The sequence below is a fragment of the Pinus tabuliformis genome, chromosome 8 (assembly GCF_031772625.1).
Source record: "Pinus tabuliformis cultivar Carrire ecotype Pingquan chromosome 8, CPIR1, whole genome shotgun sequence".
NCBI lineage: Eukaryota > Viridiplantae > Streptophyta > Pinopsida > Pinales > Pinaceae > Pinus > Pinus tabuliformis.
In genome coordinates this window covers 338031538-338040230 of record NC_142294.1, presented here as the reverse complement: position 1 = coordinate 338040230, position 8693 = coordinate 338031538, and positions in this window count along the sequence as shown.

The window sequence follows — 8693 nt, the reverse complement described above, 5'->3', positions numbered from 1 at the left end:
AGGCGCCAAAGAAGGATAGAGGTAAAATGAGACACTGTCGTCGCAAGCGAAGAGGTGAAGAAACCTTGATGCAGCTTAGTCGTTGGATGGAGATCCTAGGTCCTCCACCGTCGATGAGATGGGAGGCCCGAGAGGAACAACTATAGCAAGATGGCCTGCCTGTGCCACGTACCAGGACGGTGCAGGGCATTAATATCAAACAACACCAAAATCAATGCCAACATAAGTTCATAGCGTGCAAACCAGATAGCTGAGTTAGCATATGCATGAATTTCAGTAGATAGTATGGTTTAGAGTTATCAGAACTCAGAATCCTTTAATGAAAAACATACATAACCATGGTGCTTAAACCAAAATATATGGAATGATATTCAGAAAACTTTAATGAGACAGCCTTTTCAAGGATACAGAATTACCTGCCTTGTTGATAATAGTCAATAGAGATTATGACTTTAAATGAAATTGTATATTGATGCAATTTCCAAGTATTTAATTTTTTTTATACTATTATATGTATAATGTAGTAATTATGGAGCCATTATAGGTTATTAGTGAATGTTACAAATGCCAATATGTGTGAGGTTATCATACCTTCCTCTTCCCCTATGGAAGCATAAGGTACTTGAGAATATTAGGAATTTTTTGGATCATCTAAAACAATAGAGGTTGAAAGAATGGAGAAAGGGTTATTCATATTTGCCCAAATCTATGTAGAAGTATATCTAAGCAAAGGTCTACCCAATCCACCAATAGTGGCTCTGGGCGAGTTAGAAAAGGTACATGTTTACCCCCTTCAACAGGATGGAAGAAGGTCCAGAGGAAAAAAAGAATGAAACAAAAGTGCAATTTTCATAACACCTAACTTCTCCTATGTAGTTTATTATTTTTCTACTTTTTGTGCTCATGATTTGAGAAACTGCTCATACTAAATGTTCTTAGCATCTACAAAATCTATTTTTTCCCTTCGTTAAAATTGAAAAAAGTATATATTTTTTCCATTATATATATGTTTGTATTTTTTTTTTACATATTTTATCATTTTTTAATCCGATAAACCTAACATTTAAATATTTACAATTATTTATAAATATTATAAATCTACTAATTATACAACACTCCTCAACCTAACAAATTATATATATATATATATATATATATATATATATATATATAATATTAAATTATTTAGTACGTAAGATAGACTCAAATGAATTGGTATGCTCACTCACGAGAAATAAATACGTGATAAACCTGAATAAAAATAATTGAGGAAAAAAGTAATGTTATCCAACATATTTGCTGCACTATTGCTTGCTGATGCTGATACATGGTCGTGAATTTAATAATTAATTTATCTGAAAAAAAAATATTTTTAGAGAGGTGAAGATATATTGATTTGTTTGGTAAGAAAAACACCGGTTAATTCTAACAAATATATAGATTTATCAAAATACTAAATAAAATATTCGATAACATATTTAGATTATATATTTTATTATAAAAATATTATTTAAAAAAATTGGAAATAATAATTAGTATAAATTATTAATATATAAATGTTTAATTTTAATTAGATTATTGGAGAATAAAAATAGATTATTTAGGAAAATTTCTATAATATTTAAAATACTACTACTTTTAAAGTTTAAGAGAAATTGTGGTGAAATGAAGAGATAGGAGGAAGGGAAGCTATGAATTATAAGAATTACTTTTAAAATTTAGGTTGTGAAATGAAGAGGTAGAGTGGAAAGCAAACTATGATATTATAAGGAGTTGACCAATGGTAGGCTAAAAAAAACTATTTCTGTTTTTTCACTAGTTTTAAGAAGAAAATGAATATTCAAACATTATAATTAATTCTCATCAGATTTATAATGAAAATCAATCGGTGAAACCTTATGAGATGAAAGAGTTTTGTGACATGTGGGATCCTAAAACAGCTCAAGGTGAAACAGAATTTATCTTTAATTTTCCATCTTATATTCACATTTGATTTAATCTTCAAAATTTCTTACACTACCAACATTTTGGACATATTACTCAACAAAACTTTAATGGACCGAAAAACCCTTCTCTTACTTATAGCTTAGCATATAAATAAAATTTTAACAAATTCTAAATAATATCTAACCTTATAAAACTTTGATAGAATATATAGACTTAGTGGACACTAATGTTCATGACTATCTTTACTAATAGAAAAATATAAAGGTGTGATATTTCATAATAAAAGCAATCATATGCAAGTATGTTATAACATTCTCTTTGGTTTTGATGGAATATCTTTTTTTTAATATTTTTTTCAAGAATGATGAATGAATAAATATTTCTTTTGAAACTATCCTTTCAAGATTGTAAAATCAATTTTTTTTAATAGAAATTTGAAAATAACATGTAACAAAATGCTAAAATTATTTTTTGAATTTTTTTAAAATATATTTTAAATTTTTTATAATAAAATTTTTAAATATGATTATAATAAGATATTTTATATTATTCTAAATATAATATATAAAATTGTTTGTTTAGAAATTATTTATATATATATATATATATATATATATATATATATATATATATATATATAAAAAGAGTTTTAACATTTTATTTAACTTTACATATTTAAACCTGCATATTTAAAAAAGTTATTTATATTTTGTGAGTGATTAACCATAGTTTTTACCAATATTTACTATCAGTTGACTTATTTACAAATTTAGTATTTACTTTTTAAAACATTATTTATATTTTCTAAACCCATTAAATAGGTTCACTATAATTCTTACCAAAATTGTATGTTAACTTTATTATAAATTTAGCATTTATTTTTTATAATTAACAAGTATGAAGCTCAACTCATTTAATTGATATTTTTATATTCATTTTTATTTTAATCTTTTTTCATTTCAATACTTTTTTTCTTTTGCCATATAATGAGACACATTAACGTGCTTTTACACACTTTACTCGAATTTCTTAGGGAACAAAACCTTAGGGAGAAATCCTTTTTCGGCATAGTGATAAATCCCCAAGCTTGTAGCCGAGGCCCGTGCAGAACAAACATGCCAAACATGTCGATTAGAAACCCAGCAACAGAACAAAAGTTTTAATCAATCATCTGTAACGAAAATACAACAGAGTGACCTTCTCGAACTCTTGCTTTCCTGAGTAATACTCGCCTCTAAGAAAATCATGACCTTGTACTGAGAAAATCCTCCCATAGCAACTCTAGACTGGCAGACCAAGCAGACCTACAAAACGAAGATGCAGAACTAGAGCAGGTGTTGAAGAAGGATAGAGGTAAAATGAGACATTGTTGTCGCAAGCGAAGAGGTGGAGGAACCTTGATGTAGCTTAGCCGTTGGATAGACATCCCAGGTCCTCCACCGTCGATGAAATGGGAGGCCCGAGAGGAATAGCTACAGCAAGATGGCCTACCCGTGCCATGTACCAGGATGGGGTAGGGCATTTAATATCAAACAACACCACAATCAATACCAACATAAGTTCATAGCACGCAAACAAAATAGCTGAGTTAGCATATGCATGAATTACAGCAGATAGTATGGTTTAGAGTTATAGGACTCAGAATCCTTTAACGAAAAACATACATAACCATGGCGATTAAACCAAAATATGTGGAATGATATTCAGAAAACTTTAATCAGACAACATTTTCAAGGATACGGATGTACCTGCCTTGTTGATAAGAGTCAACAGAGATTATGACCTTAAACACAATTGTTGTATATTGATGCGATTTCCAAGTATTAAATATTTCTTTATTATCATATGTGTAATGTGGTAATTATGGAGCCATTACAGGTTATTAGTGGATGTTGCAAATGCCAATATGTGTGAGGCTATCATACCTTCCTATTCCCTTATGGAAGCATAAGGTACTTAAGGATATTAGGAATTTTTTGGATCATCTAAAACAATAGATGTTGAAAGAATGGAAAAGGGTTATTCATATTTGCTCAAATCTATGTATTGAAGTATATCTAAGAAAAGGTCTACTACCCAATCTACGAATAGTAGTTTTGGATGAGTTGGAAAAGGTACATGTTTACCCCCTTCAACATGATGGCAGAAGGTTCAGAGGAAGAAAAGAATGAAGCAAAAGTGTAATTTTCATAACACCTAACTTCTCCTATGTATTTTATTATTTTTCTTATTTTTTGCTCATGAGTTGAGAAACTTCTCATACTAAACATTGTTAACATCTACAAAATCTATTTTTTTCCTTTATTAAAAATTAAAAAATATATATATATTTTCCATTATATATATATTTGTCATTTTTTTGACATATTTTATAATTTTTTAATCTGATAAACATAACATTTAAATATTTACAATTATTTATAAATATTATAAATCTACTAATTATACAACACTCCTCAACCTAGCAAATTATATAACACTCCTCAACCTAGCAAATTATATATATATATATATATATATATATATATATAATATTAAATTATTTAGTACGTGTTAACTATCTTTCAGACTCAAATGAATTGGTATGCTCACTCACGAGAAATAAATACGTGATAAGCATCAATAAAAATAATTGAGGAAAAAAAAAATGTTATACAACATATTTGCTCGACTATTGCTTGCTGATGCTGATACATGATCGTGAATTTAATAATTAATTTATCTGAAAAGAAAATATTTTTAAATAGGTGAAGATATATTGATTTATTTGGTAAAAAAAAACCACTTAATTCTAACAAATATATAGATTTATCAAAATACTAAATAAAATATTCGATAACAAATTTAGATTATATATTTTGTTATAGAAATATTATTTAAAAAATGGATGAAATAATAATTAGTATATATTATTAATATATAAATGTTTAATTTTAATTCGATTATTGGAGAATAAAATAGATTATTTAGGAAAAATTTTATAATATTCAAAATAATATTACTTTTAAAGTTTAAGAGAAATTATGGTGAAATGAAGAGAGAAGGAAAGAGAGCTATGAATTATAAGAATTACTTCTAAAATTTAGGAGAAATTGTTGTGAAATGAAGAGTAGAGGGGAAAGAAAACTATGATATTATAAGGAGTTGACCAATGGTAGGCTAAAAAAAACTTTTTCTTTTTTTTCACTAGTTTTAAGAAGAAATTGAATATTCAAAGATTATAATTAATTCTCATTAGATTCATAGTGAAATTTAAAAACAATAATTATTTCTTTTTTTCACTAGTTTTAAGAAGAAAATGAATATTCAAAGATTATAATTAATTCTCATGAGATTCATAGTGAAAATCAATTGGTCAAACGTCATGGGATGAAAGAGTTTTGTGACATGTGGGATCCTAAAAATGTTGAAGGTGAAAAAGAATTTCTCTTAAATTTTCCATCTTATACTCACATTTGATTTAATCTTCAAAATTTCTTACACTACCAATGTTTTGGACTTTTTGGCTCAACAAAACTTTAATGGACCCAAAAATCCTTCTCTTACTTATAGCTTAGCATATAAATAAAATTTTAACAAATTTAATTAATATCTAACCTTATAAAACTTTGATAGAATATATAGACTTAGTGGACACTAATGTTCATGACCATCTTTACTAGTAGAAAAAAATAAAAGTATGATATCTCATAATAAAAGCAATCATATGCAAATATGTTATGACATTCTCTTTGGTTTTGATGGAATATTTCTTTTTAAGAATGATGAATGAATAAATATTTATTTAGGAAATAACACAAGCAAGCATGAATAGCCAAATTCATTCTTCTTATATAAATTTGTAATTATTCTTCTCTTATAATACTATACCATAATTATAATAATTTTCCTCCATAATTATAATAATTTTCCTTTTATAAATAAATTTTAAACTCCAATAAAAAAACATGTTTAAATGAATGTTTGATCACTACCGTCGGGAAGCTAAAGTTCTTAGCACTAATGAAATCAAAACATCACCTTTCTCTTTACACCATGCACTAGTGAAATCAAAACATCAACTTTCTTTACACCATGATAGAACCACTTGAGTAATTTTTCTTTTCTCCCATCAAAACTTTGTTTAAATGAATGTTTCACGACTACTTTTGGGAAGCTAAAGCTCTTGCCACTAATGAAATCAGAACATCAACCTCCTCGTTACACGATGATAGAACCACTTGAGTGAAGCTTATTATCCATTAATGCATTATTAAGTTTCCTTTCCCTATTTTGATAGAATTATACATAAATTCGATAGATATTCAATGAAAGAAAAACAATGGTAGCCATGAAAGTGAATAAGTATCAAAGTTCTAAAATTGGTTAGCTCAGAAATCATTTTCAAATACTTTTATTATTATATATCATTATTAATATTTTTTTGTGATGTGGGAGCATCAAGACCATGAAAAGGGGGCGTGGTAATTTAGTATTTTGTTATTCTAATAAAGCAGATTATGTAAATATTCTTTTTCTAAAAAGATATGAGGGAAATAGGATAGAATTTTATGCTTTCAGTTAAAATTAGGATAGAGGGAAAATAAAGTTTTATGCTTTAAATCATTATGTAAAAAGAGGAAAAGCCTGCTTTTGGAAAAGATAAAGATCAAAATGCCTATTTTGATCATAAAACAAAAGGCAGAAAATTAGGAAAAAGCGCCTTGAGCATAATTTTAAAGGAGAAACCTATACGCTCTGAGGCATTCAGTTCAGTTCGTTGTAATGTATACACTCATAATACTATGGAATAAAATGGTGTGTGTTGAAATGATTTGTTTTGGTCCCTTATGCGTCTTCATGGTGCATTGATAATTGAGTTGGTTTTCTCATGCGATTGGCTGTGTAATAATGATGAATCGTTGGCTGTTCAATTTGATGGTTGAAGCCCATGCAAAGCATTATGAAACGGCGTATGCATAGCTGTATATTAATCCTTGGGGTTGTGCGTTCCCATTCTGTTATTTGGAGCTGGTTCATATGCGGTCCCTTATCTAATTAACGCGCGCAATGATATATGTTTTAACTGTCGGTGCTTGATTATCTATGATATAACTTGCTGTGGCCGCATCGGTGTCTATGCTGTGGTCTCTTTTGAAAACCGAACCTCTCCGCACGGGAATTGCGTCCCTGTCTCTGTGTGTTTAAGCTGTCCGTTATGTGCCTTGGGTGCATCAATTTACAAATTATGTGCTCTTTATGTGCTCGATTTACAAAGCATGCGGTCACATCTAAGTTTCCTGGTGCGTAAGTGAGCTGTAGATATAGCGATATATGCGCAGGTTTAACCAATCCAACCGAAGGTTCATTCTTGTAGGCCTGTTGTGTGTTTAATTACTGAGGAGAAACACATGTTATGTCGGCGCTCCACTACAACCGTGACAGTAGATATCTATAACCTGTGGTAAACTATATATGCGCCTGTTGAATCAATCACGAGTTATGTATGCCCAGTTGAACTGTATAAGTGGGCAGAATGCTATATATATTCATCATGGTTTCTGGCAGAGTGTTACTCACGGTAAAATCTAACCTGTCACTATCGCCAAGAGAAAAGAGGCGTGGCCATATATATAGGGTAGTATATATGTATATGTTTGTTGTTATGTTGCTTAAGACCGCCCATTGAAAATTCTTTGAAGAATTTCTTGAAGAGCTCTGATTGTGAATAGAGCTAATATTATGATTTTGAAAGGGAATGAATTGACAGTTTGATGACTGATGCTTCCAGTTCAAGTGAAAAGGAAATTGACGGAGGCATAGAAGACTTCAGTGACAGATTAAAGAAACTGTCCCTAACGCCTGCATCCCCGCCATCATTAGTGGTATCAGAGCCATCAACTGGCGTTGAACTGAATCTCAGGAAAAGAAGAAGGATGGCTTTCAGAGTTGGAAGAGGACGAGGACGAGGACGTGGTGGAAGACGACGACCTGCTACAAATATTGAATTATTTGAATCAATGGAGGAGCTGCGAGCTAGAGTGGATGCTTTAACTACAGGTCGAAATATAGATGATGGAGATGTCAGTGAGCCTGAAGTTGACGCTGCTGAAGAAGAGGAAACTGTAGAGCTTACTCCTGAGATGAAGTTCTTTCAGTCAGTGTTGAAGTCCACAGCCAGGCCATGGAACCAGTTAGTACCGATATACCAAGGAGGATTGAATCCAGAAGAGCTGATCGACTGGATTAACAGCATGGAGAAATTCTTTGATTACGAAGAAACAGAAGATGAGAAGAAAGTCAAGTTTGCCGTCACCAAGTTAAAGGGACATGCAGCACTTTGGTGGGATGGTGTGCAGGCGGAAAGGAAGAGACTTGGTAAGCAGCCAATCAAGAACTGGAGCCGAATGGTAGCAAAGTTAAGAGGTAAGTTCTTGCCCAGTAATTATCAACAAACCGGATGGTAGCAAAGTTAAGAGGTAAGTTCTTGCCCAGTAATTATCAACAAACGTTGTTTAGGCAAATGCAAAATCTTAGACAGAGAGCTTTAACAGTGAAAGAGTATACAAAGGAGTTTTACAAAATAAGCATAAGAGCTGGTGAAGCCCAAGACACAGATGAGAAGGTGGCTAGGTACATGAATGACCTCAGGATGGACATTCAGGATGAGATCAGTTTGTTGTCTCCTAAAACAGTAGAGGAAGCCTATCAGCTGGCACTGAAAGCTGAGGAAAAACTCATGAGGAAGCAGTCTGCCAGAGGGAAAG